The sequence below is a fragment of the Phocoena sinus genome, chromosome 7, assembly GCF_008692025.1.
Source record: "Phocoena sinus isolate mPhoSin1 chromosome 7, mPhoSin1.pri, whole genome shotgun sequence".
Taxonomy (NCBI): domain Eukaryota; kingdom Metazoa; phylum Chordata; class Mammalia; order Artiodactyla; family Phocoenidae; genus Phocoena; species Phocoena sinus.
The window spans coordinates 59915831-59942144 of record NC_045769.1 but is presented as its reverse complement, the minus strand read 5'-3'; the positions used below and the strand labels follow the sequence as shown (position 1 = coordinate 59942144).

At 42.4% G+C, this 26314-nt stretch overlaps 1 pseudogene; it reads right to left on the bottom strand.

The window, feature by feature from the left end:
* Positions 1–2158: 2158 nt before the first annotated feature.
* Positions 2159–2840, bottom strand: LOC116756360 (annotated as a pseudogene).
* Positions 2841–26314: the final 23474 nt, after the last annotated feature.

The following is a 26314-nucleotide window of genomic DNA, read 5'->3' as shown; positions in this document are numbered from 1 at the left end:
CAAATCAATAAATTAGGAGACAAAAACAAGATAAAACAAAAGATTTAACTCAGGGAAAATAGAAGAAAATAAATGTAAGAGCAAAATTAATTAAGTAGATAACAAAACAAAGAAATAACAAAAGTAATCAAAGTAAAAAGCCAGATTATTTTTTTTTTCTTTTTTTTTGCGTTACGCGGGCCTCTCACTGCTGTGGCCTCTCCCGTTGCGGAGCACAGGCTCTGGACGCGCAGGCTCAGCGGCCATGGCTCACGGGCCCAGCCGCTCCGCGGCCTATGGGATCTTCCCGGACCGGGGCACGAACCCGCGTCCCCTGCATCGGCAGGCGGACTCTCGACCACTGCGCCACTAGGGAAGGCCCAAAAGCCAGATTATTAAAAAGACTAATAAAATAAACAAATTTCTTGTATGATGAATAAGAAAAGAATCCTGGCACAAATAAGGTATTAGGAATGGACAAATACCAGGAATGTCCAAAAAGAACACCTATATACAGTGATTTGCAAATAAGAATTTCATATAAATAACATTGAAAATTAAACAAAATAGATAATTTCCCCAAAAAAAAGCTTTATGAAATGGACTAAAAAAAAACTATAGACCTAGAACAATGACATAATTTGACTAGTTTAAGCACACACATAGACACATACACAAATATCATTCCTATATATCACCAACAGTCAATTAGACAAAGTAATTTTTTAAAATACGTATTGCAAAAGCAACAAAGCATTTAAGATATCTAGGAATAAATCTAATAAAAGATACACAAGGGAGAGTTATAAAACTCTAATAAATGATATAAAGAAAAACTATACAACATATACTGTGTTCACAAAAAAAAAAAAAAAAAAGAAGACTCCGTAGGTAAAGATGATGGTTCTCCCCAATTTATTCTAGAAATTCAATGTATTTCTAATCAAAATCTAAAAGAGTATTTCACATAATTTGGTGATCTTGGAATTCAAGCCAAGAAAATTTAAACAATAAAGGTAGAGTCACCCTATAGGAAAGATTATTATAAAACTATAATATTTAAATCAGTGCAAGTAAAGACAAATGAATAGAAATAAGGCCTAGAAACAGACCCACATAAAAAAGAAAATCCAAAGTGGGACTACAAGTCAGTGGGAACAGGATGGATTACTCAATAAATGGGTCTAAGACCACGGGCTATAAAATTAGATTCCTACCTCACCCCATAGATGCGCTAAAGGCCCATAGATAAAAAATGAGACTAGAACTTTTAGATGCAAACACAGGATATGTTTATGGCACCAGGATAAGGAAAATTTTCTTAAATGAAAAGCCAAACAATATATAAAGGGAAACACTGTTAGATCTGACTACATTAAAATTAAAAATTTTTGTGCTGAAAAATGCCATAAACAATGTGAAAAGATAAGCCACAGAACAGAAAGAGATGTTTGTTTCCCAAAGTATTAATGTCCTGGATATGTACAGAATGTCTACAAATTGCTAAGAAAAATATAAACAACCCAATAAAAAAAAAGACACAGGAGATGAACAGGAAATGCACAAAAGAGAATATTCAAATGCCCAGTACATGTAAGAAAATATGCTCAACCTCACCTGAACTAAGGGACATGAACATTTAAAACATCATAATAATAAAATACCATTTCAATCTATCAGATTGGCAAAAATTAATAAATCTTTTCTTTCTTTTTTGGGGGAGGGGATTTATTCCATCTTTATTGTGCATCAGGGCGTACATGATAAACATAGATCACCCTCACTAGCCACTCATCTGCTGTCCTTCTCTGGGTGAACAACCTCTGTAGGAAATTCTAAATTTAGCCCAAGAGATCAGGATCAAGAAGGGAAGGAAAAAAATAAAAGGCCGAAGCCACGTCACCATCCTGCTATATCTCTATCTTAAAAGCAACACCTGACGTCACCGAACACTCACCTGCACGTGACAGTCCCATGCAGGAGACATGGGACTCTGCTAGGGAAATCACTTGTTCTGCAAATGAAATTTTTTTCCCCCATAAAAGGACACTTGGCCCCTAATACAGATGTGGAATTACAGAATGTCTCGAGGACTAAACACAAGTCTGTTGCTTTCCAACGAGGTTATAATCCCATTCCTTGCTTCAGTGCACTGTTTTTCATACACTCAAAAGTTGTTCTAAAACTCCAGAAACGTGAGTACTTGTGTCACATCCTGAGCACTCAAACACCACCCAGTGAGCTTCCTGCCGGCAGACACAGGCCTTGACAAACCAGTCCCTCCCTGGAAGTCCTGAGACTGGGCACTGTCAGAAGGTTGCAGGTTCATGCGGAGTTTCTACATGTGATCGAGCGCTTGTGTGAGGAAAGCCCCGCTGGTGTTGATCTCCGTCAAGGTCAGGTTATCCAGCTTGGCGTGTGCCTCCGGCTGTCTCATGAAGCTGTTGGCAGACACCCAGAGCTTGGCTATACCAGTGTCCCGCACGTCCTTGATCAGGATCCAGATCTCATCTGCTTTCAGGATGTAATGTAGTCCGAAGCGTGATTTAACAGGAGTTTGATGAGCTCCATGTAGTAAGGGCTGGGCATACGGGTAAAAGTTTCTTCATTTCATTCATGATCCCTAATCTTCTCCAACTTTTCCACATCCATCCACTGGGGCTGGTGGGGCAGGCGGTGAGCAGCCGACACTTCTGTCTCTGTTTCAGGTTGATCGCCAGCCACAGAGGCACCTGCACTGGTGAGCTGGGGTTGAAAGGCTCCAGGCCACCCTCGATAAGGTGGATCTTGTCCAGAGTGAAGTTCAGAATTATGGTGACCAGATCCTATTCGGCCAGAAACTCCACCTCAGCCGCGACCATGGCTGCGCCCACGGCCAGCCCGAGACTCGCCAAAAATTAACAAATCTTACCATATCAGGTATGTGGGCATAGATGTGCGGACAAAGAAATTCTTCATGCCGCTTTCTGTAGTATAAATTGGCATAAATATCTTGTAGAACAGTTTGGCAATACCCAGTAAACATGAAGCTGTGACTACCCTGTGAGCAGCAATCTGCTTTTCAGGAATCTCATAGAGAAAACACGAGCTCACGTGGATGTGAAGATGTCTATTATATAAGAACGAATGGAAACAAACTATCAATTGGGTAAATGGAAAGTAGTTTATTCAAACACTTGAACACAAAGAGCTGCTAAAATAAATGATTTACATCTACATATTTCAACATGGATAAATCTCAAGTATATAATTTTGAGTTAAAAAAAAAAGCAAGTTGTAGGAAGTGTGTTCAATATGATGCCATTTATTTAAAACTTAAAAAACCCATAGGACAACACTCTATGTTGTCTTTTTGATATATACAGGTGTAGAAAGTACACCACGTCGGGGAATAATACTGGCTACAGCAGGTGCTGGCAGGAACCCACCCATATTCCCTCCAAGCTCATTATTCCTGAACCCTCCAGCTTCTTAGTACAAACACCTTCCACTCTACCTGAAGGCTGGAGGAGAATGCTCAGCCCCTCACGGGGCAGGCCTGAATGCCAAGGAGTCTACAACCAACGACAAAGGGAGTTGATGGGTAAACACCCCAGCTGCCTTAGCCCTCAGATGGAAAAACTCTAGGGCTTGTCTACACAGGCCCCCAAAGTCCCTTATGGGATTGAGCCCCAGTTGCCCACAAGGATAACCTGCTCATCAGCACACTGCATTAACTTCTTTTCCTTCCCAGTATCACTTCCCCACCCCACTATTCTCAAATAAACTACTTGCACTCAAATCCTTGCCTCTGGATCTGCTTCTAGAGGATCTCATACTAAGATGTTACCACCGTCAGGAGACGGGCTACCTTTGCAAAAGGAAGAAGGCGGAAGAGATTGGGGGTACATTTTCATTGTATTCATCATGCTTTACTTATTTTAAAAACCTGAAGCAAATATTAGCAAAATGGTAGCAAACATTAGCAAAAGGGTAGTGGATTCATATGTCCTATTTTATTTTGTATATTTTCTGGGTTTTAAAATGTTTCATATTTAAGAATTTAAAAATTATAATAAAGTAAATGCTTACTAAATCTGTGATAAGCAGTTAGAACACTAGTTCTTTATTTAATTAGGCCCTGCCAGGGCCATCTCTAAGGTGTTCGAGGTCTCCGGCAACTATTTTTCATTTTGATTTTAAAATGTATATAAAATTCATGGGCCTTCCAAAATATACAAGCAGCTCATGGAGCTCAATATCAAAAAAACAAACAACCCAATCCAAAAATGGGCAGAAGACCTAAACAGACACTTCTCCAAAGAAGATATACAGATTGTCAACAAATATATGAAAGGATGCTCAACATCACTAATCATTAGAGAAATGCAAATCAAAACTACAATGAGGTAGCACCTCACACTGGTCAGAATGGCCATCATCAAAAATCTATAAACAATAAATGCTGGAGAGGGTGTGGAGAAAAGGGAACCCTCTTGCACTGCTGGTGGGAATGTAAATTGATACAGCCACTATGGAGAACAGTATGGAGGTTCCTTAAAAAACTAAAAATAAAACTACCATATGACCCAGCAATCCCACTCCTGGGCATATACCCTGAAAAAAACATCATTCAAAAAGAGACATGGGCTTCCCTGGTGGCGCAGTGGTTAAGAATACGCCTGCCAATGCAGGGGACACAGGCTCGAGCCCTGGTCCAGGAAGATCCCACATGCCACGGAGCAACTAAGCCCATGCGCCACAACTACTGAGCCTGCACTCTAGAGCCCACGAGCCACAACTACTGAGCTGTGTGCCACAATTACTGAAGCCCGCTTGCCTAGAGCCTGTTCTCTGCAACAAAAGAAGCCACTGCAATGAGAAGCCCACACACTGCAACGAAGAGTAGCCCCTGGTCGCCACAAATAGAGAAAGCCTGCGTGCAGCAATGAAGACCCAATGCAGCCAAAAATAAATAAATAAATAGATTAAAAAACAAACAAAAAAAAGAGACATGTACCACAGTGTTCATTGCAGCACTATTTACAATAGCCAGGACAGGGAAGCAACCTAAGTGTCCATCGACAGATGAATGGATAAAGAAGATGTAGCACATATATACAATGGAATATTACTCAGCCATAAAAAGAAACAAAATTGAGTTATTTGTAGTGAGGTGGATGGACCTAGAGTCTGTCATACAGAGTGAAGTAAGTCAGTAAGTCAGAAAGAGAAAAACAAATACCATATTCTAACACATATATATGGAATCTAAAAAAGAAATGATTCTGAAGAACCTAGGGGCAGGACAGAAATAAAGACGCAGACATCGAGGATGGACTTGAGGATGAGGAGAGAGGGAAGGGTAGGCCGGGATGAAGTGAGAGAGTGGCATGGACATATATACACTACCAAATGTAAAACAGATAGCTAGTGGCAAGCAGCTGCATAGCACAGGGAGATCAGCTCAGCCCTTTGTGTCCACCTAGAGGAGTGGGATAGGGAGGGTGGGAGGGAGATGCAAGAGGGAGGGGATATGGGGATATATGTATACATATAGCTGATTCGCTTTGTTATACAGCAGCAACTAACACAACAATGTAAAGCAATTATACTCCAATAAACATGTTAAAAAAAAAAAATTCGGGCTTCCCTGGTGGCGCAGTGGTTGAGAGTCCACCTGCGGATGCAGAGGACATGGGTTCGTGCCCCGGTCTGGGAAGATCCCACGTGCCCGTGAGCCATGGCCGCTGAGCCTGTGCGTCCAGAGCCTGTGCTCCGCAATGGGAGAGGCCACAACAATGAGAGGCTCACGTACGGCAAAAAAAAAAAAAAAAAAACAGAAAAAAAAAATTCATGGGCCCATGTGAAGCAAAGTGATTTATCAATGACAGTTTAGAATAATAGGTAGAGAGGAGCTATTTTTGTATTTGTTATTGTCCATCAGGGCATGGGAAGATTGGATTCATCATAGCGTCAGGTACCATCTATTCCTATCAGATACAGACACCATCTCTTTGTGTTCTTTATTGTTAATTGCACTGGACCTAGATAATTTTGTGTCTCCCACGCATGAAGAAAGGTAGCAATGATGGTATTACAATGCATGGCTCTTCAGACCTGCTTGTGGTTTGCAGTTCCCTAATACCATTTATTTAAGTCTGGTTACAGCATCACTCAGGAGCCCATTAGTTCAAGGAATGTCCATCCCCTGTCCCGCATGGCTCAAGATGGATCAGGGAAAGCATGGCATTGCCACACCCATCCAAGGCAAGAGACACAGGTTGGAAGGGCCCCTGGTATAGGCTCAAAAACCCTTGGAGAAAAAGTGAGTCTCCTTGAGGACTGCCTGACACGTGGCACAGAGCCCGTGGAAGATACGGGGTGTCCCCCCTGGGGTCCAGCAGTGGGGTCACATGGACTAAAGGATGCCTGCCACCACCCCTGCCTCCTTCAGGTGCATGGACCAGAGGTAGTACCATGGTTGGAGCCAAGTCACACAGCTCAAGTCCAGAGGGTCAGCAGTGGATCACCTACAGTAATCCAGCACCCAGAACTCATCCTCCTTCAGTGACCCAAACAAGCCCCAATTCAGCACCATTTTGGCAGCCAGTCTCACAGGATCCAATGAAAGAAATGCTGCACTACCAGTAGGAGAAAACTGCTACCAGGACACCCTCGTGGAGCCAGAGCTGAGCCACAGGACCCACAGACACGAGGCCCGGAGCTCCTCGAGGCAACAGCAAGGGTAGAGGGTCAGAGAGAAACAGAAGCCCCCCAGGGTCCTGGTCCTGGCTCACGGCAGCACTGCCAGCCCACTGGCCTCAGACACCACAGGGGGACTGTGAAATTGTTGAGGAAGTCACCTAAAACCCAAGGCCCCCTAAGTGTGGGGTGCAGGGCAGAGGGCCACTTGGCCCTGTCTAAGGGTAGAACAGTAACTCACCTCACAGATCTCTACCTGTTTCATATGTATCCATTTGGTTTCACCCTTGATCGGGAATTCTTTAAAGAGAAGGATTACATCACAGACGTCTTCTGTGTCGGTCACAGACCCCAGCCCCATGCTAGATTCATACCTGATGCCCAGTGGGTAACTGCAGACCCAGGAACTGGCTGAATTGTTTCCCTGGAAGCAGAGTCAGAGAAATGCTGGCTTAGGGGGAGTGACATTTGCGGAAACACCACACAAGAAGCTGATGTTGAATCATTAAATTTCCCCTTTGCGTGAACCTTCTGATCTGGTGTGCAATCATCAAACAGCCTCTTGTATGACAACTAGGACTCCTGCTGTTCCATCCATATGCTTCTACACTAACATTCTGAAATATCCTTTTAGCAATGCCAAAGAATATGGATGTTATCTTGTAGCCTAGAATCTTTTTAATACTCTGAAAAATCGTTTTCTGTGTCTCTGTCTTAATAATATATCTCATCATCTTTTTGCGACGAGTGTATGTTTCTGTGTGTGTGTGTGTGTGTGTGTGTGTGTGTGTGTGTGTGTGTGTATCTGTGTGTATTTCTTCCACTGGCTTTCACGGGAAAACACTGAAACAATTAATTGCTCTACCCAGGCTTCTACTTCTCTTTCTCTCTCCTGCTCTCAATCTTCTGGCCAATTTAGCCTTTCCCTCCTGTTTTGCCATTTCACAGTGAAACGGCAGTGTTTCCACTTTTGAGTGTCATTTCATTACATTTCTAAAGCAACAATCCTGCATCCCCAAATTAACTCTTGTCTGGCGGGAAGTGTAAATGGCTTACGAACGCATAATGCACTTTGTCAAAAAAAAAAAAAATCCTCACTGTAATGTATATTTCCTCCTTGTTGTGCTTCGGGCCATCAATTAATGTCAAAAGCCTGACAATCCCCTGAACACATCCCTTTGACTACTGATACGGGTGTGACATTTCCTGCCATGTGGGCAATGTTTTCTACACGTGGCTCACTCCTCTTGCCCTCGATTTCCATGACACGCTTGTACTTGTTCCCTATTCCCTTCTCCTTCTGGGGACAAAGAGTGTAACAGAAGTAGGTTCTTCATAGACTATAAACCCCATGGTATTCCTTTCTCTTTTTCTTTCTTTCTTTCTCTCTTTCTCCTTTTCCATAAGAAACTTACTCAAACTTGAAAAATCGTAAAACGGCACTATATCAACCCTTTCTCCTACATTTTCCTAGTTATTCAGTGGTTAGGTTCTAAAGAAAGTCTTCACCCACTAAGCTTCCAAAAATGACAAGTTCAGAATAAGACGCCAAGATTTTCTTAGTTTTTGAGAAAAAATAGACTATATGTAACAAAAAGGACTTCCATTTTCAAAGGATATACATGGAATACTCTCCAAGAACAGAAACTGAGACTAAGCGGACCCACCCTGAGTCAGTTAGACAGGGTAGGGTTGACCCCTAGGAAAATAAGCCAGATTCACTTTCCTGTATGCATAGACAGAAATTGTGCCGGGGTGGAAACAGAGAGAGGAGTTCAGAGATGAGTTATAGGGAAATCTTATAATCTGGGTTCACAGGGGACCACAGGCAGCATTTCTTGTTCTAAAGGCCCTACTGGCTGCTGGCATTCTGGTAAACCCTTAGAGAGAGCCCCCTGTGTGCGGGCACTCGAGTACTCTGCCCTCATGCCCGCATCCTCTCTTATTCTTCCTAGTTGGAATGTCAGTGGTAACTTCAGTCACAAAAGCATAACTGATGCCTAGTGGGAAAATCTAACATACACTTTTAGAACAGAGAATTGTTTACTCACTGCGCAGCCCTACACATCTTCAGATGGATAGAAAACACAAACCAGTCAGAAAGAAACCAAAGGGACACGCCACTACAAATAAATGGGGAGATTTTTCTTGCATCCCCACAGAGTTTGTGTGAGAGAAAAAAAATTGCTTGTTTATAGAAATTTGACCTTAAAACTTCAAAACAAAGAAAGATGCAATTTGAAAGAAATGCCTTTTTCTTAGATTTTTAAAAAAATAATTATTAGCTTTTCTTTTTTAAAAAACTTTATTTATTTTATTTATTATTTTTGTTTATTTATTTATTAGTTTTGGCTGTGTTGGGTCTCGGTTGCTGTGTGCAGGCTTTCTCTAGTTGCCGCGAGCAGGGGCTACTCTTTGTTGTGGTGCACGGGCCTCTCTCTGCGGTGGCCTCCCCCGTTGCAGAGCACGGGCTCTAGAGTGCGCAGGCTTCAGTAGATGTGGCGTGTGGGCTCGGTAGTTGGGGCTCGCGGGCTCTAGAGCACAGGCTCAGCAGTTGTGGCACATGGGCCTAGCTCCACAGCATGTGGGATCTTCCCGGACTGGGGCTCGAACTCGTGTCCCCTGCATTGGCAGGCGGATTCTTAACCACTGTGCCACCAGGGAAGCCCTTTTTCTTAGATTTTTTTAATGTCAGTTTTGTAAATGGGTCAAGCCAAAGTGAGCTAAGAGATCAGTAAAATGACTTTTTTTTTCCTCCTAAGAATCAGCTTAGTCCCACTATTCTTTATCATGCTAGGGTCTTACCCTAGATAAAAATATAGTTGCTCTTAAGATAAACTTGGGGGAGAGGGAGGATGGGGACCTAGAAGGATTATGGTGTTAAAACTTCAAAGCCTTTTGCTATCAAGCACAAATTCTAATTATCATTTAAAGGATACTCTGGAAAAACCTTCCAAAACCAAATCAGGAGAGACATCCAAGGCAGCAAAAGACATCCCCGTTGGCAGTCCATAAAGGATTAGAAGCAAACCCAAGAAAAATCTACATGATGACAAATTGCTCCAGTGTCTTCACCTTTAAGCCCCAGTTAAACACTCCTATCTATGAAATAGCAATTTTGTAAGACAGAAACATTTTCTGAGCTCTAATAAAACATTTCTTCCCTGCTTTCTCTAAATTAATAAATCTAAGAAGAGGCCTCAAAAGTTTTATCAGGGTAGCATTTCTACAAGTATAACCGCGGCAACAGCCCCTGGGGTCCCAGGTCAGACGATGCCAAATATTATCCTCGAACACTTTTCTTCTTTGATATTCCACAGCACTCAGCTACCTGGAGTGCATCTACATAAATCAGCGGAGAGAAGAAGAATTCTAATAACAGTAAGAACTGCATCCTATTCGGTGATTGAAAACTGCAACTGTGTTTTCCAATCTGTTTGCAATGACAGAGTGTCATGATGTGGAATGAAAACCCGTGGATTATAGTCCCAGTGCCCATATGCTTATGAGGCCCTGTTTGCATCAAACCTAAAGATGACTTGATTTCTAACCTGCCTTGTGAGCTGAAAGACACGATGCATTTATTCAAGGAGAGTTCTGTAGAGGTGAAGCAGGTGATCCACGGAGACTCTCCCAATAACTTTTCCCCAACTGCCATTCATTAAACATGTTCCATCTTATGAAGCGTGAATCATTTCATTTTTAAGTACTCTTTTATTTCCTTTAAATTTATTTAAAACTTTATTAGATTCAACTGGCACCGTCCTGACAGACAGCCTGCATTCATTTTAAAACTTCCCAGCGGAGAAGCATAAAACATTTAAAATCTATATTTGATCTGACAACAGCAGCACAGTGTTTGAATTAGAAACAGATTAGACATAATTGAAGATAAAGAGGATGCAAGCACCACTCCCATTTTGGTGAAGTGGGCTTTAAATTATCAGATTCATCCAGAATACATTACCGAGAAACATTGAATTGTTATCTGTAGACAGCCTTTTCTAAGAGTTTACAATTTCTCAGTTCAGTGAAGCTTACCACCAGCTTGTTATCAGAAAAAAAAACAAAAAATCATTCGGTTCAGAGCGCATAACTGATCTCACCTCAAAAAGTACACATTTCCTTCTGATAACAGACACTTCATTGGACGGCCAAGGGGGTACTTCACGCACAATCTTTTCAGGTCCTTCCACTTCCTAGGTAATTCCTGAGGAGGCTACAAATAGGCATTGTTTACCAACAGGGCTCCCTGCCAAGCCTGCCTCCATCTTTAATTAAACATCCCACAGGACACACACCCTCACTCACACCCGCATGGCCACGCACATGCATGTGCACGTGCGTGTCACGTGTGTGTGTGTGCATGCACGTGCAAGAGTGTGTACACACACGCACGACCTTGGCTTTGCCAGAGTCCTTCCACCATTCTCATTAGTAATGGAGCTGCGCTTCTTCCCGGTGTCTCGTCGTCGTCGCAGAAAGACTTCAGAAAGGAGTCAGGGAGGCCAGGAAAGTAAGTAAAGGGAGGCTTTATGTAAGTGATAGTACCCTCCCAAGGTGAGAGCAGGCAGTTTCAGGTGAGTAGCTGCCCTGAGTTTCTTTGGCAAACCGGTTATGTGGGGCGTACAAATGAAGGGGAGGAATATTCACTGGGGAGGGAGGGGTTTGGGGTTCGTATCCCCTGATTTTCATCCCAGCACCACCTTCCCCAGGGGAGAAGGATTCTTGTCCTCATTTAGCTTTGATCGGAAGTGTCATGGCATAGGTGCCTGATGGGTACTTCTTATCTGCAAGGCTAATTTGATCGTAATGAGAGAATACCGAGCAAAAGGTTACATTCAGACACTGGAGATTCCCGCCTTTTCCCACCTTTCTTTGTGTGTCTCCAGGACACTTATCACCGCAAAATGTGTGGTTTTCTATCAGTCTGGAGGTTCCTGCTTTTCTTTGTCTGCCCATGGACCCATGCTGTTTACAAGATGTGTGGTTTCCTGCCACCTGGTCCGTACCTCCCTTTCTCTGTTCATATCTAGCTACCTGCCTGCTGTAACACACTCATTATACAAAGAAAATTTGCTACATTTAACTAATGAACGTTAAATAAGTTAAGTCTGGATACAATAGCTTGCTCTGTTTGCAGGGGGTGGTTTGTTTTCACAAACAAAATCAGGCTTTGGAACGTAAGTCAGACTAACAAAACCAGAAGAATAATTCCAGTAAGATGAGAATAACTGTGAATCTGTCTAGGCTACTTTCTTCTCATTCAATATATTTTTACTAATTTTCAATGTAAGACATATAAATACTCCGATAAAGCATCAAATCTCAAGTTTTTTAAAGACAAAAATAAGGAAAGAGGAAAGGAGAAGAAATGCTGAATTATTTTGGAAAAATTGAGGGTCCAGCTAGATTGTGAAAAGTTCAGAACCCTTTCAGTTAAGCCAAATCTTGAACTTCAATTTTCAATTAGAAAACAATGGTTTTTGAAAAAAATCTTGAAACTTGAAAAACTTTGAAGTACTTTGTGACTTCCAAGTAATTTAAATTAGATTATCAAGATTTAAATCAGGGAGAATCTTCAAGATGTAAGGGTTAGTCTGTGTGTGTGCAGGAGGTACAGGTATGTGTGCGTGAGAGTGTGTGTGTCCACGTGTGCATGCTATTAAGAAAGCTGGTTAGGCTGAAAGTCAGAAAGTACTTTTTTTTTTTTTTTTTTTTTTTTTTGCGGTACGCGGGCCTCTCACCGTTGTGGCCTCTCCCGTTGCGGAGCACAGGCTCCGGACGCGCAGGCTCAGCGGCCGTGGCTCACGGGCCCAGCCGCTCCGCGGCATGTGGGATCTTCCCGGACCGGGGCACGAACCCGTGTCCCCTGCATCGGCAGGCGGACTCTCAACCACTGCGCCACCGGGGAAGCCCAGAAAGTACTTTTTAACTGCATAATTCCTAGAAGGCAGCCTTCTAAGATAGGAAAGAACAGAGATTTGGGAGTCGGACAGACCCGTATTTAAATAATAATGCTTGGTGACTGACCACAGGCAAATTACTGGACCTGATTCTTCCTCAAGTGAGGAAAATACCTCCTTCCAGGCTGCCAGGGTTTAAATGAGGCCACATCTGTTAAAAAGCTTCATACTGTGCAAGCTCTAATTTAGAACCTAAAACCTTATTCCTATTCACAGAATGTTAAAAATTGGGGTTGTGTTCCTCAAATGTATTTTGAATAATAAAAATACCCAAGTGATGATGAAACAAAAAACGCATTTTACCATACACGTTTACCCAACACAAATGATTTTAAAAACATGTATTTAAAATGTAAATACAGAGCTATCAGAGCTCTTCCTTTTCAGAGAGTTTGCCGGATGAGCTGAACCAGGGGAACTTTCTACAATACAGTGAGTTTGGAAAGTAGACACCTTCCATCCCAGGTCAATCTTGTGGCTGTTAAAGGATACTTTGATGGCTCTGATGATTCTGGAATTGTATTTAAATTAGGGTCATTTGTCTGAAATTTTTTCTTAACCTAGCCTATATGCCTGACTGATTATAAAAGTCTTTGGTAAATGATGGTAAATACTGGGAGAACAATGTCCTTGACAAATTCATATTCTTCGAAGATTTCTCACTCTTTTATTTCAAAAAGTTCTCACTGCTCTACCACTGAGTCTAATCATTTCCCTTCTCCAGAATGCTGAGGTTCTACCAAGTTGTTTTCCTTGAAGAACCAAAGTATCCTTTGCTTTCATAGCTAACTCACGTTGCCTCAAATATCATGCTTTATTTCCATAGGGATGTGTTTTCTTAATGTTTTTATTTTCTCTTTTTTGTACCGTATTTCCTCTTCTTAAGTCTGTCAAAGAGTAAAAATCATTTCAAAATTTGAAGCAACTTGGCAAGAAAGAGAGAAATCCTGTGATACAGATTCACTCCGAGGGCAGTCGCAGAATCATTTCCAACTAGGATGCACCCTCTGAGTTTTTATTAGAGTCAAAGTAGCCCTGATTATGACATGAGACTGGATCACAGTCACAAATCAGGTGGCCATCATCTGAGTGCAGCTGGGAGCTTTAATTTCTTTTAAGGTAGTATTTTGCTATTTTGTGGGTGACAAGCAAATTTTGCATTCAAGAGAAGAAAATGGGATTTGTTTTTTAGAGAAGACCCTCCATTTAGTTGGGAGTGACCACTCTGATGAGCCCTTTTAGTCATGTAAATATAATGTGAACACTTGCCCAGTGTTCTCGGGAAGACCCTGAGGTAGAGAAGTGACCCAGAGGCCAGGGCTTCAGCATGAGAGGTTGAGTATCCTGTTTATAATGTCAATTGGGCTTCTTAGCAGCACTGTTCTCTGTGGAGTCTCAGCAGACTATCCCCCACACCCAGATTTAGACCACCTACAGCCTGGGAGATCTTGTGTCTCGTTGGATTCCAGGCATTATCTTGTGGGAGGCTGGGACCTGAGGCTGAACTCTCAGGGATTTGCAGATCATATCTCCTCCTCTCCTGACTCTGGTGACACAGTGAAGACCCTGGATTATAGCCTTGGTAACCAGCCCAGCCTGGATGGGAAGTGTCCCCAACAGGGTATTACCCACAGCTGACTGAGTCCATCATCATAGGGAGATGCATGGTGAACTCCCACTGGGGCCATGGAAAGTCCTTCTGGAGGAAAGGGATCTGCCCACTGTCCATCACCCAAAAGCAGGAAATGAGTGGGCATGCACTGGAGGGTGGCAGGACAGGTTCTCTCTGAAACTGGGAGTTGATTGGACTCCAGGTCGGAACGCCTGGGAATTCCCATTGTGGAGGGTGAGCTGCCCCCACCACTGGGATGCCTCTGGGGATTAGGAAGGAAGATTTTTGGCTCGTGGGCTTTAAGAGCGGCCCCTGCTGATGCGGTGAACCACTCTGTGTTCACAAGCCTGACTGAGTTACTCAGAGGAGAAGTAAGGAGGGCAATGGTCCCTCCCCAAGGCTAGAATAGGCATGCGCTGGAGGTGGGCTGGGAAAAGGCAGGTGAGCTCATCAAAGTGGCTATCTCTTGGCAATCATCAGTAGTATGGGCAGATTCTGGCATCAAGACAAGAAGGCTGAACAGAAGGAAAGACTAGAGGGACTTGTTCTCAGGAACACTTGCATCTGGTTGTCAGGAGCCCAGATTCCTGAGCAGCTCACAGTGATAACTGAGAAGATACTTTGAGGGGCCTTCATTTCTGGAAAGAAGGCCAATGGGAGCTCATGCTGTAATAATCTGGGTAGAAAAGGATGGGTTATTTCATTTTGTCACAAAATGGTCAAGCAGTAGACAGATGGGCTGAGTTTTAACAATTACTATGGGGTCTATTTGTGACATGAAAGGTACTAAAATCAGATCACCTGTAAAAGACAGATAAGAAATACTTATTCCTTTTTCCTTTTCTCCAAATTCAGATAGATCTCCTTTTCTGAGATTTAAGAGTAGAACCAAAAGGTCTCTACCCAAAGGAATATGATAGTATGTCAAGACAAAGAATTAATAATGGCCTAGTGCATGTAGTAGAAAATTTATGACATATCATTATTGGCACTTTTTTTTTTTTTTTTTTTTTTGTGGTAAGCGGGCCTCCCACCGCTGGGGCCCCTCCCGTTGCGGAACACAGGCTCCGGACATGCAGGCCCAGCGGCCCCGCGGCACGCAGGATCTTCCCAGACTGGGGCATGAACCCGTGTCCCCTCCATCAGCAGGCAGACTCTCAACCACTGCGCCACCAGGGAAGCCTCTTTATTGGCACTTCTAATCCCTGGAAGTACAGTACTCTTACCCTGAGTGTAGCCACTCACAAGTGAAGGCGTGCTGTGGGTCACAGTACACTGTCCTTTCACAGATCCTGTTTTTCACAGTCGAAAGCCAGATTCACCAAATATTTTTTGTACCCATACCTTTCATCAGTGAAGAAGAGCTAAGTGTAATACTTAGCTTTGAGAATGGAAGTATAAATAGAATGTTCAGCCGCAAAAGATATACACCTTCCCAAAGACAGGGATATAAGGGAGATAAACTTCTAATATCCTCCCTTCTCCACGACTCAGGGAGTCTACTGCTGATTCTACAGCATCTCTGCTTAATTCTGATTTTTCACAGCTAATACAAAGTCAGGTGTGAGTCAGTAGCAGCCAGAAACAGGATTTGCTAGAAATGAGGCCTCAGATCTAGAAGCACAGCTCTAGCTAGCTCCCCTTACATTCTCTGTTTCAATAAAATTTTGTATGATTCTCAAGCTCTATAGTATTTACCCCTACATCACAGTTAGATTCATTTAAAGTGAGATACGGTTTTCAACTTGAGTCATCTTTAGGCCATTTGTGGACGAGCTTCGCATAATTCAGGGGGAAGAATGTTCACCATATTGAACAAGTTGGATAAAAAGACACATAGCTTGATTCAATTTTTATTTGTTGTCTTACAGCTTTATTGGGGTATAATTGTCATACAATAAACCACACCTATTTAAAATGTGCAATTAAATAAATTTTAATTGATGTATTTACCCATGAAACCATCACCACAATCAAGATAATAAACGTGTCTATCACCCTCCCAGATTACCTCATGCCCCTTCACTTGACTCAATTTTTAACCAAGGAGAATATACCCACAAGGTCTTTCCTATACTCCCTGCCTCAGAAAGTCAAATTGCCAAGAAATCGATTTCTGAGCCTTATTTGGCTTTTATTTGGACACGTTGAATAAATACACGCAATCTGTTGACAATGCATTCGTGAGAGTACAAGAAATCTGTCTTTAAATTGCATCTTCAAAGAAGACATCTCCATAGTAAACTCTATTTGTCCCGGGAAGTATTAGACTACTTGAAAGATGGAAATTGAAAAGTAAGCAATCATACTTTGAAAGGTCCCTGGTTTTCATCTCTTACAGGTCTGCAAATTTCTCAGAAGCTAAACTTGAGAAAACAACAGATTTCTGACGTGGGCATTACAGCTTCTGCCCTGCCTCAGACTCAGTGATGGAGGTGAAACCCCAACCTTGAGTTTTATGTTGGGGAAAACACATTTCCAACTGGCTTCTAGTTAAATGTTATTTAAGAATTGTTTGATAAAAAATGTTACTGTTCCAGATAAAATAATATCAATAGCAATGTTGATAATATGATAAAATGATATCTTCCTTCTATGGTCTCTGCCTCAGTTGGAATCCAATTTTCCTGGCTCTGCTGCTACTAACTATGAGTGCCCCTAGGTAAGACATTTAACATCTCCAAGACTCAGCTTCCTCGTCTATAAAATGGGATTCATGATAAGATAGGGTTTCCTTGAGGATGAGCTAATATAATAGATAATTAATGTCAACTATTATTGTATATGTATTGCTTTTGCTAACTGTGCTATAGGTTAGAAATGAAAGATAAAAGCCTCAAATTTCAGGGTTGCTGACATTCTGGAGCAAGTATTTACTACCCATCAATCTTTAGTGGAGCCGGCTATCTTCTGGTGGTACCTGGACACCTGCCTATGGCCAAGAGGTAACTTGCTCTCTGGATCATTTTGGTTTAGGGAGAGAAGGAGGGGACACTCACTGCCAGGGATGAAAGTTCCTCCCCAAACTCAGCTTCCTGAGGATGGAAGTAGCCCCACCTTTCCCTGGAAGACCTCGATATTACAGTACAGTGCTCATGTTCTCTTGCAAGGTCCCAAGGAAGCAGTTCTCTAAGTTTGACGTGGTCCCATGGGGGTCCAGCCTGTCCTTTGTAAACAGCCCTGAAAAAAACAGAAAGAGTTCCAGTTGGAACAGCTCTCTTGAAATGTTGTTTCACATTGTAAATTATAATCATTAAAAAGTGTCCATCTTAGTTCTGGAGCTTATCCTAAGGAAATCCTCCAAAATGAGAAACAATTAAAAAAAAAAAACCACATACATAGGCTATACCTCCAAAAACAAAAGGAAAGTATACCCAACACAGAGGCTAACAGTGAAAAATTCAAAAACATAATGCAATATCTAAAATTCTGGCACATCCATGGGCTAGGATATAATGCAGGAATTAAAAATTATGTAGAAATGGAAAATGTTTCTGCTGTAATATTAAGTTAAAAAACATTTGATTTATTGCACAAAAAATCTAACTTCATAAAAGTATATATAATATGAGCAAATGAAAGCAGTTTTATGTTAATAGAGTAGGTGATATTTTTCTCTTTTTTCCAGACTTTCTATAAGGTTTTCTAATTACATTTTTTAACCTGTATAAAAGGGTAGCTTCCCAGATAGCTTCAAAAGAAATTGTGACGTCCAGGATCTTTTCTACGGTAAAGAAAGTTGTATGCAAGTACTTACACGATGTGTGAGTGTTATCGTTTTGTGGACTTTTTTGCTTCATCATGGGTGGATAGGGGGGCTGTCATGCCAGAGTTTGCCTGGTAACCAAAAAGAATCCCTCAGGGGAAGCATCTCAGTTGTAAGAGATTTGTAACTGTAAATATGGCAGTTAAAAGGTAACCAGAGGGCTTCCCTGGTGGCGCAGTGGTTGAGAGTCCGCCTGCCGATGCAGGGGACACGGGTTCGTGCCCCAGTCTGGGAGGATCCCACATGCCGTGGAGCGGCTGGGCCCGTGGGCCATGGCCGCTGAGCCTGTGCGTCCAGAGCCTGTGCTCCGCAGCAGGAGAGGCCACATCAGTGAGAGGCCCGTGTATCACAAAAAAAAAAAAAGAAAAGAAAAAAAAAAGGTAACCAGGAAAAGGGGAGCCTGGCAGATCTGGCTTCAGGCAAAAACAGAGGTAGTTTTGTATGGTGTAGAGAAAAAATGGCTGTGGGGTATTACAGATCTGTGTTCAACTCTGTGACCTTGGGACAACCAATTCTACTGCAATTCAAGTTACTTAACTTATCTGAACCTCAACTTCTTCATCTGTGAGATGTTAGTAATTATGATTATCCTCCCCCAGAAAGCTCTAGTGAGAACTTTAGTTTGGTTTACTGTACTAGTTTCTGGGGATAAAATAATGAATAAGATACCAGCCTTGCTCTCAAGGAACAGACATGGGAAGAGGATTCTAAGCAGAGGGTGAGGCATAAGTAGAGACGAGAAGAGTGATATCCCCGTGCTGTGGACAATTAATAGCACATCAGTATCATACGGTACTGCAGAGCTAGAAAACTATAGAGGTAGGGAGGAAACAGACTGATATGTCCCATACCATTAAACTTTACCCTGAATGTAACAGAGAACCAGTAAAGGATTTTGTGCAGGAGAGTTGGAACCTTTGTTTTTCATTGATGTAAACAGTCCTATGAAGGATAAGGTTCAAGGCACAGAAATCAAGTGAGAGGCCATTGGGTGGTCCGGTGAGAGGTGACGACCGAATGCATCCCATCTCCTCCCTACTCATTCCCACCACAGACCCAAGAGCCGCCCCAGATTGGTTAGTGGTTAGTAGCAGCCTTGACTACTCACTCTCACATCCCACATCCTTTCAATCAGCAAATGCTCTAGTTGGTCCCACCTCTAGCTTATAGCCAGAATCCAGTGATTTCTTGCCATTTCCACTGTTTAGCACTCTGGTTGATATACGCCAATATCATCTCTTGCCTGGAATACTGCAGTAGCACCCTAACCATTCTCCCTGCTTCTGCTTCTCCCTCTTCAGGCTTCCTTCAATACAGCAGCCAGAGGGATCCTTTTAAAACATGGCAATCATGTCATTCCTCTACCCGAAACTCCCCAGTGCTTCTTTATCTCTCCCTTGCTTCCTTTTCTTCTTTTCAGCTTCTACTTCTAGGTGATTAGTAGACAAATATATGTTAAAGGAATGATTAAATGGTGAAAGTCGTGATCTAAGTGGTAGAAGAGGGAAACAGTGGAAAAAAGACATTTTTGAACATGACGTTGGAGGTGAAATTGACCAGATTCAATAACTGGCGAAATGTTTAGAATGAGGAGTTAGGACAACTCGCAGGTGTCTCACATGGGCACCTGGATGGGTTGGTGGTGCCATAACTTGAGCAAGGGAGAGAGGCGGTGAAGCAGGCATGAGGCGTGGAACGTCTTGAATGAGAGGGCCCTGGTGGGGGCACAAATGCATGCATCCGGTGGACAGCTGGGGACAGAGGTCACAAATGTCCCTTCTGCCCAACCAGATTTACCCTTGCCTGGGTTCTACATGATAACGGAGAGGGGCAAAATCCAGTTCAGAAAGTCTCAAACTTCAGGGTACATAAGAATACCTCTAGGGATGCTTACTTAAAGTCCAAATTTCCTGCCCTATTGATTCTGATTCAGTAAGAGCTGCATGGAGCCCAGGAATCTGCATTTTATCTAGGGCTCAGGGGATTCTGATGCAGGTGACCTGCAGGCCATACTTTAAGAAACGACGACCTTGATCTTCTCTCTCACTTTGGTCCCCTTCATTGCTCCCAGCTGACTGAAAAATATATTTACATTCCTATCATTAAAAACCTGGATGTTGTCAGATGGAAACACCAACACCTGAGTAACACATAAACTGCATTATTTGCATGTATTTGATAAGGAATTTTATGATAACATTATATGTCATAATTATATTATAGAATGCAATAGCAGATTCCAGTGAGTTACACATAATTATATTAAAAGCAGTATTTAGGGCTATTATATTGTTTGTTGAATTGTTGTAATTTCGTTAAGTATAGGAACCTGTAATGGATTAAATTCAGAAACAGTGACGTTTTACAGTGGTTCCCCTTGAAAAGTATTAAAGAATATGGGGTTTGTATTGTTCTGTTGAGTTCCAGTTAGAGACTAAACACAGTAGGGAATTAGCTGCAATTTGGCTTGCACAACCCTCTTTGGTTTTGCTCCACCCTCTCCTCCAAACCTACCACCTTCATTAATCACTTACTCCAGTCTCCCTGGGCCTAATCCCCCACCTCCCAGACATCCTCAGCTTCTGTCTGCTATGCTCTCCATTCATTGAAAAATACAACATCTCATTTTCTCAGAGACTCAAGGGTCCAACTTCAGTTTGCTTTTTCAGAGTATCCTAGCAGGTTCAACGTTAGATGATGACCCTGGTTAGGGAAAGCAAGGCCCGTGTATCAGCAAGATCACCTGCAGCATCACAGCACCTGGCAACTCTTTGGGCCTCTGCAGACTCTCCGACCACACCCAATGCAAACCTACTGAATCAGGAGCTGCCTTTAAACAAGATCCCCAGGTGATTCCTCTGCACCTGCAAGTTTGAGACACTCGCTCAAAAGTCTAGAGTAGACCAACTTTCCAGATGAGGAAACCAAGACCCAAAGAGGTGAGCTCACTGGCCTAGGGCCCTACAACTGGTGGTTAGCAGGGTCATGCTAGAGCAAGAAAGAAGCTTTTACTAGTTTACTAATAGCTACAATTAAGCACCAACTATGTGCTTTACATACATTTTCTCTTTTAAGCCGCCCAACAACCCCGCAATGAGGTTATTAGTGCTCCCACTTTCCCAAGCAGAAACCAAGACTCAGAGATGGAAACTTAGTCAAGGTTAGAGTTAACCCAGGTTCAATACCAGATCTTTCCAACTCCAACTCTATTTTCCCAAAACAGTGCTTTTCATTTCTAACCCTTCAAAAACAAATGGTTGGGATACCAGTCAATGAGGCTCATGAAAGAATTATTTCTCTGCATTCGGGGTCTGTCCTTGGCCCTCCCAGCCCAGGACCAAAGGGCTCATGAGCTCTTTTTTCTGAAAGAGACTGATTATGTCTTCTTACATCCACCAGCTCTCTTACTTTTCAAAGTATTTTACATTATTTCCTCCAACTTCCAAGCCTTCACACTGGTGTGGTGGTTAATTTTATGTGTCAACTTGATTGGGCTAAGGGATCCCCAGATAGCTGGTAAGACATTATTTCTGGGTGTACCTATGAGGGTGTTTCTGGAATAGATTAGCATTGAAACAGTAGACTGAATAAAGAAGATTCCTCCTCACCAGTGTGGATGGGTGTCATCCAATAGTTGAGGTCCCAATAGAACAAAAAGGAAGGGTGCAATTTCTTCTCTCGTTTCTTGAGCTGGGACATCCACCTTTAGACTCTAGGACTGCTACCAGTGGCCTTCCTGGGTCTCCAGCTTGCAGACAGCAGATCGTGGGACTTCTCAGCCTCCATAACTGTGTGACCAAATTCCTATAATAAATAAAAAAAATTTTTTTAAGATTTATTATTTATTTTTGGCTGCACCAGGTCTTAGTTGCAGCACGCAGGATCTTCATTGAGGCGTGTGGGATTGTTCATTGCAGGGCGCGGGCTTCTCTCTAGTTGTGGCGTTCAGGTTTTCTCTTCTCTAGTTGTGGCAGCAGGCTCCAGGGTGCTGGGGCTCTGCAGTTTGAGGCATGCGGGCTGTCTAGTTGAGGCGCGCAAGCTCAGTAGTTGTGGCACGTAGGCTTAATTGCCCTGTGGCATGTGGGATCTAATCCCCCACCTCCTAGACATCCTCAGCTTCTCTTCTCTACAGATTTTCAACAATTTCAGATATACAGAAGGATGTGGTTATCCACTGTTTGGGACAAACTAGTTTTCACAGAGTAAACTGTCTTTGTGATGTCGATGGTGTTCCTTGAACAGGCCCAGTCCCGAGGCATCATTTCCTCCCTGACCTGAGAATCTCTGTAACCTACTGCTCCTCTGATACACCCGTTTAAGCAGCAACCCTGATAGATCTTTCCTTCTGTATAGGTGAAAGCTGAGAGATCTCTGGCTTTATTACTTAGGTTGACCCCTTCCAAAAGAACATAAGCATATAATGGGACAGCAATAGAAGATGGGACAACAATAGAAGATAAAAAGTAATACAGCTGTTATCAGAAATGGGTGCCTGCCAAATTCTTTTCATTTCATGTCATTAAAGCAAAAAGTGGAGTTTTTAAAATGAAAAGTTCCCTGATTGCTATGAATTTATCTCATTGGTTTTGCTTAAGTAATCAATCTAATGTTTTCATATGGCGAAACGAGTATAATCCTCAAGAAGCAAAAATAAAAGTAGGGATTCTTTCATTCTTTTAGTCAGATATCCTCGTATTACTCTGTAAAGGACAAAAGTTATCCCTATTTAAAACTCTTTTGTCTGTCTTATTGACCACCACCTTTATGCATTTTACTTCCTACCTTTATATGTCCTCTCCCAAAAAAGCCATGTATTTGAAAGAGAGTATACTGATTGCATAATTATTACATTGAAACCCCTACAATAGCCCTCTGTGAGGAAATACACTCAGATTAACTCGCTCATGTAAGATCACAGAGCTCAAAAGTGTCCAAGCAAGGATTAGAACCGCTGTTTCCTCCTTCCAAACTCATAGATCTTAGCGCTACATCACCACTATCCATCTTCAAAAATATTCTGGAAATACATAGAACATACTTAGGAAATTGAGTTTCCTTTGATTTGCGGTTTGGGGCCCAGTTGGTGAAGAGTGCTATCTACTATCTCTTGGAGGTAGTCCTTCTTTCTTGAGTCCATATCACCTGAGCGGATGTAAATCTCTTCTGGAAGCTTTAATTCAGCAGTTAAAATAGTAGAGATTTCAAGGGCTGCCCATAGCCCCCAGTCAGTACTGAATGGGCTGAACCTACCCCTCCCTTCCTCTGCTCAACTTTTTTCCTAGTTCATGAATAAATTGGCCTAACTCAGCTATACTAACATGCGATGTGAGAAAATGCCAACAGTTAATTAGGGATGAGCCTGTGAAAACTTGGGGGAAGCTACATGTTTCAATTATATTAATGAACATGCAAATGCAATCAAATCAAATGGATAAGCATTGTGTCAGGTTTTTACAAGAAGAGAATGGCATTTCACATGCATGGAAGCAACTCTCTTATAACTTACAGAATACGATACTGAAAATAAGCACACAGGAGAACCATTAAAATACTTATTATTTGAGTTAAATTAGAATTCTGCGAGGATGGTTTCATCAAATGATTTGTGTTATTTTAATTTCCTTTCACAATCAACCAGATTCAAATGACTATATCTGTAGGTTACATGGTTAAGCAGATGCTCCTTAAACATCAAACCCGCTTTTTATAACATTCGTCATTGATTTTTAAAAGGTTTAATATCAACCTAAAGCTAGCCACTAAATACCCTCTGATTTTTTTTTTTTTTTTTTTATGCGTTACGCGGGCCTCTCACTGCTGTGGCCTCTCCCGTTGCGGAGGACAGGCTCCGGACGCGCAGGCCCAGAGGCCATGGCTCACGGGCCCAGCCGCTCCGCGGCACGCGGGATCCCCCCAGACCGGGGCACGAACCCGCGCCCCCTGCATCGGCAGGCGGACTCCCAACCACTGCGCCACCAGGGAAGCCCCCCTCTGATTTTTAAAGTTGTCAACTCTTTCACATAATATTTCATAGATGTTGATCTTAAAGAAAAAAGAGAATATCTCTCAGAGGCAAGAGCTTTATATCTCAAAATATTTTATGATTTAACAGGTGTCCTTGGAATTGAAAAAGATGATGCTAGACTCAGCTAAAATTCAATGCTTGTTCTTTAAAGTGTGCTAACAGCAGCGTGGAGTTCTGACACTCATAGCGTGCATGAAATTCTAGTTCTTCAGCACCAAGAAATCACCCGTGGAGAAGGAACTGCTTCACGAATTCAATTTTATTACCCATCCATAAGCAGCTGTATTTCTTCAAGTAGCTTTGATATTTGTGAGCATTAATAGTGACTGATTGCTCCCTGCTTGGGATTTCTCGGTGCATTTCCTTTAGCACATCTGAGAGCCATGTGCTTCCCTAATGGGAAAATAAAATTTTTAAAAAATTAAATGGGGTCAGTGATTTCATTTAAAACTAGGAAGAGGGCTTCCCTGGTGGCACAGTGGTTGAGAGTCCGCCTGCCAATGCAGGGGACACGGGTTCGTGCCCCGGTCCGGGAGGATCCCACATGCCGCGGAGCGGCTGGGCCCGGGAGCCATGGCCGCTGAGCCTGCGCTCCGCAACGGGAGAGGCCACAACAGTGAGAGGCCCGCGTACCACAAAAAAAAAAAAAAAACTAGGACGAATTAGAAATGGACCAGAAGACAGACTCGCTACCGTCCAAAGCCCAACTAGTATGCCACCAGCTAAGCCTGTGCACCGCAACTACTGAGCCTGTGCTCTAGAACCCACGAGCCACAACTACTGAGCCTGTGTGCCACAACTACTGAAGCCTGCACGCCCTAGAGCCCATGCTCTGCAACAAGAGAAGCCACCGCAATGAGAAGCCCGCGCACCACAACGAAGAGTATCTCCCACTGGCCTCAACTAGAGAAAGCCCATGTGCACCAACGAAGACCCAATGCAGCCAAAAATAAATAAATAAATTTATATATAAAAAAAATGCTGTACGTTAACTGACTTTTTGTAAAGAGAATCACACTCCCAATATAATAGAGAATCTTGTTATTTAAGGAAATATATCGTAAATCATTCAGTAGAGAATTCTTTTGGAAAGAGAAAAATTACCCCTGTAATGTATCTTTCACGTGGAAATAGAATAATATGGATATACCAGAGCCTATGTTAGATTTCTTAAGACCAGAAAAATATGCAACTAAGTCTCTGTATAAGTGGGAAGTGATTTTCTTTCACCATAAACATTCATAAACCACCGGAATTAGACACCAACAGAGTGGTAGATAAAAAAAGAAAGCCTTCCCTCTGACAGAATCGTCTCCTTATTACCTCAGGAGATCAAGGTATCTTACTGTAAGCAACCCACACCCTCCTTCCCGGCCCTCAAGCCAGGAGACTGGTATGAGGAAAATGAAGCCAAATGAGAGGTGATTGTCTACAGTTGACCATGGGCATCTTTGCCTTACAGTCCCTACTCTCTCTTGGCTAAATACATACTAAACCAACCAATGTTTATGGTCAATTTTGTATAGTCTTGGTTTCCATTTTCATGCTTGATTCAACATTATGTCATCCTTACAAAGCAAGTTGGGAGAAAAAAGTGATGAGAGACTCAAGTATGTTTGGGGGAATAAGCCAGTTACCCTAGAGATCGAATCTTTTGGATTGATCTTTTTATTTCAAAATATCAATCATTTATCACAACTTGCACACTATATATGCAAGACACTGTGTCAACCACGGTCACATGTCCTTATGATAAAAAGATGTATAAAGAGGTAAAAGATGTATAAAGCAAATCAGAACTATGCAAATAATACAATAAAATGTTAGAAGATAAAGATAACCTTCAACTAGTGAGGTGTGCGAAGAGAGAAAGAGAGTAGAATTCAAGATGGCTCCACAGAGAAGGTGACACTGGAAAAATAGGTAGGATTTGGACATGCGAACATGAAGGAAAGAGACCTGAATGCAAATTATACTCCAGGAGTTTTGCAGAGTACTTTCACACATGACTTCATAAAACCCTTACCTTACCTCCATGAAGAAGTTGGAGACTTGTGGCTGATACTTGCTAGAGGTCCCTAATTGCATTTCTTTCCCTTGCAGTGGGGTTGGAATCGTGTTACTCAGTCTGGTCAATGGAATGTGGATGGAAGTGAAGGATGCCACTTTCAGGCTTGATCATAAAAAGCCATATAATCCTCCACACTTTCTTACTTCTTATCAGCCAGCTGAATGCAAAGAATCCAGCAGAGAACTCCAAGGAGGTCTCAGAATGTGACAGC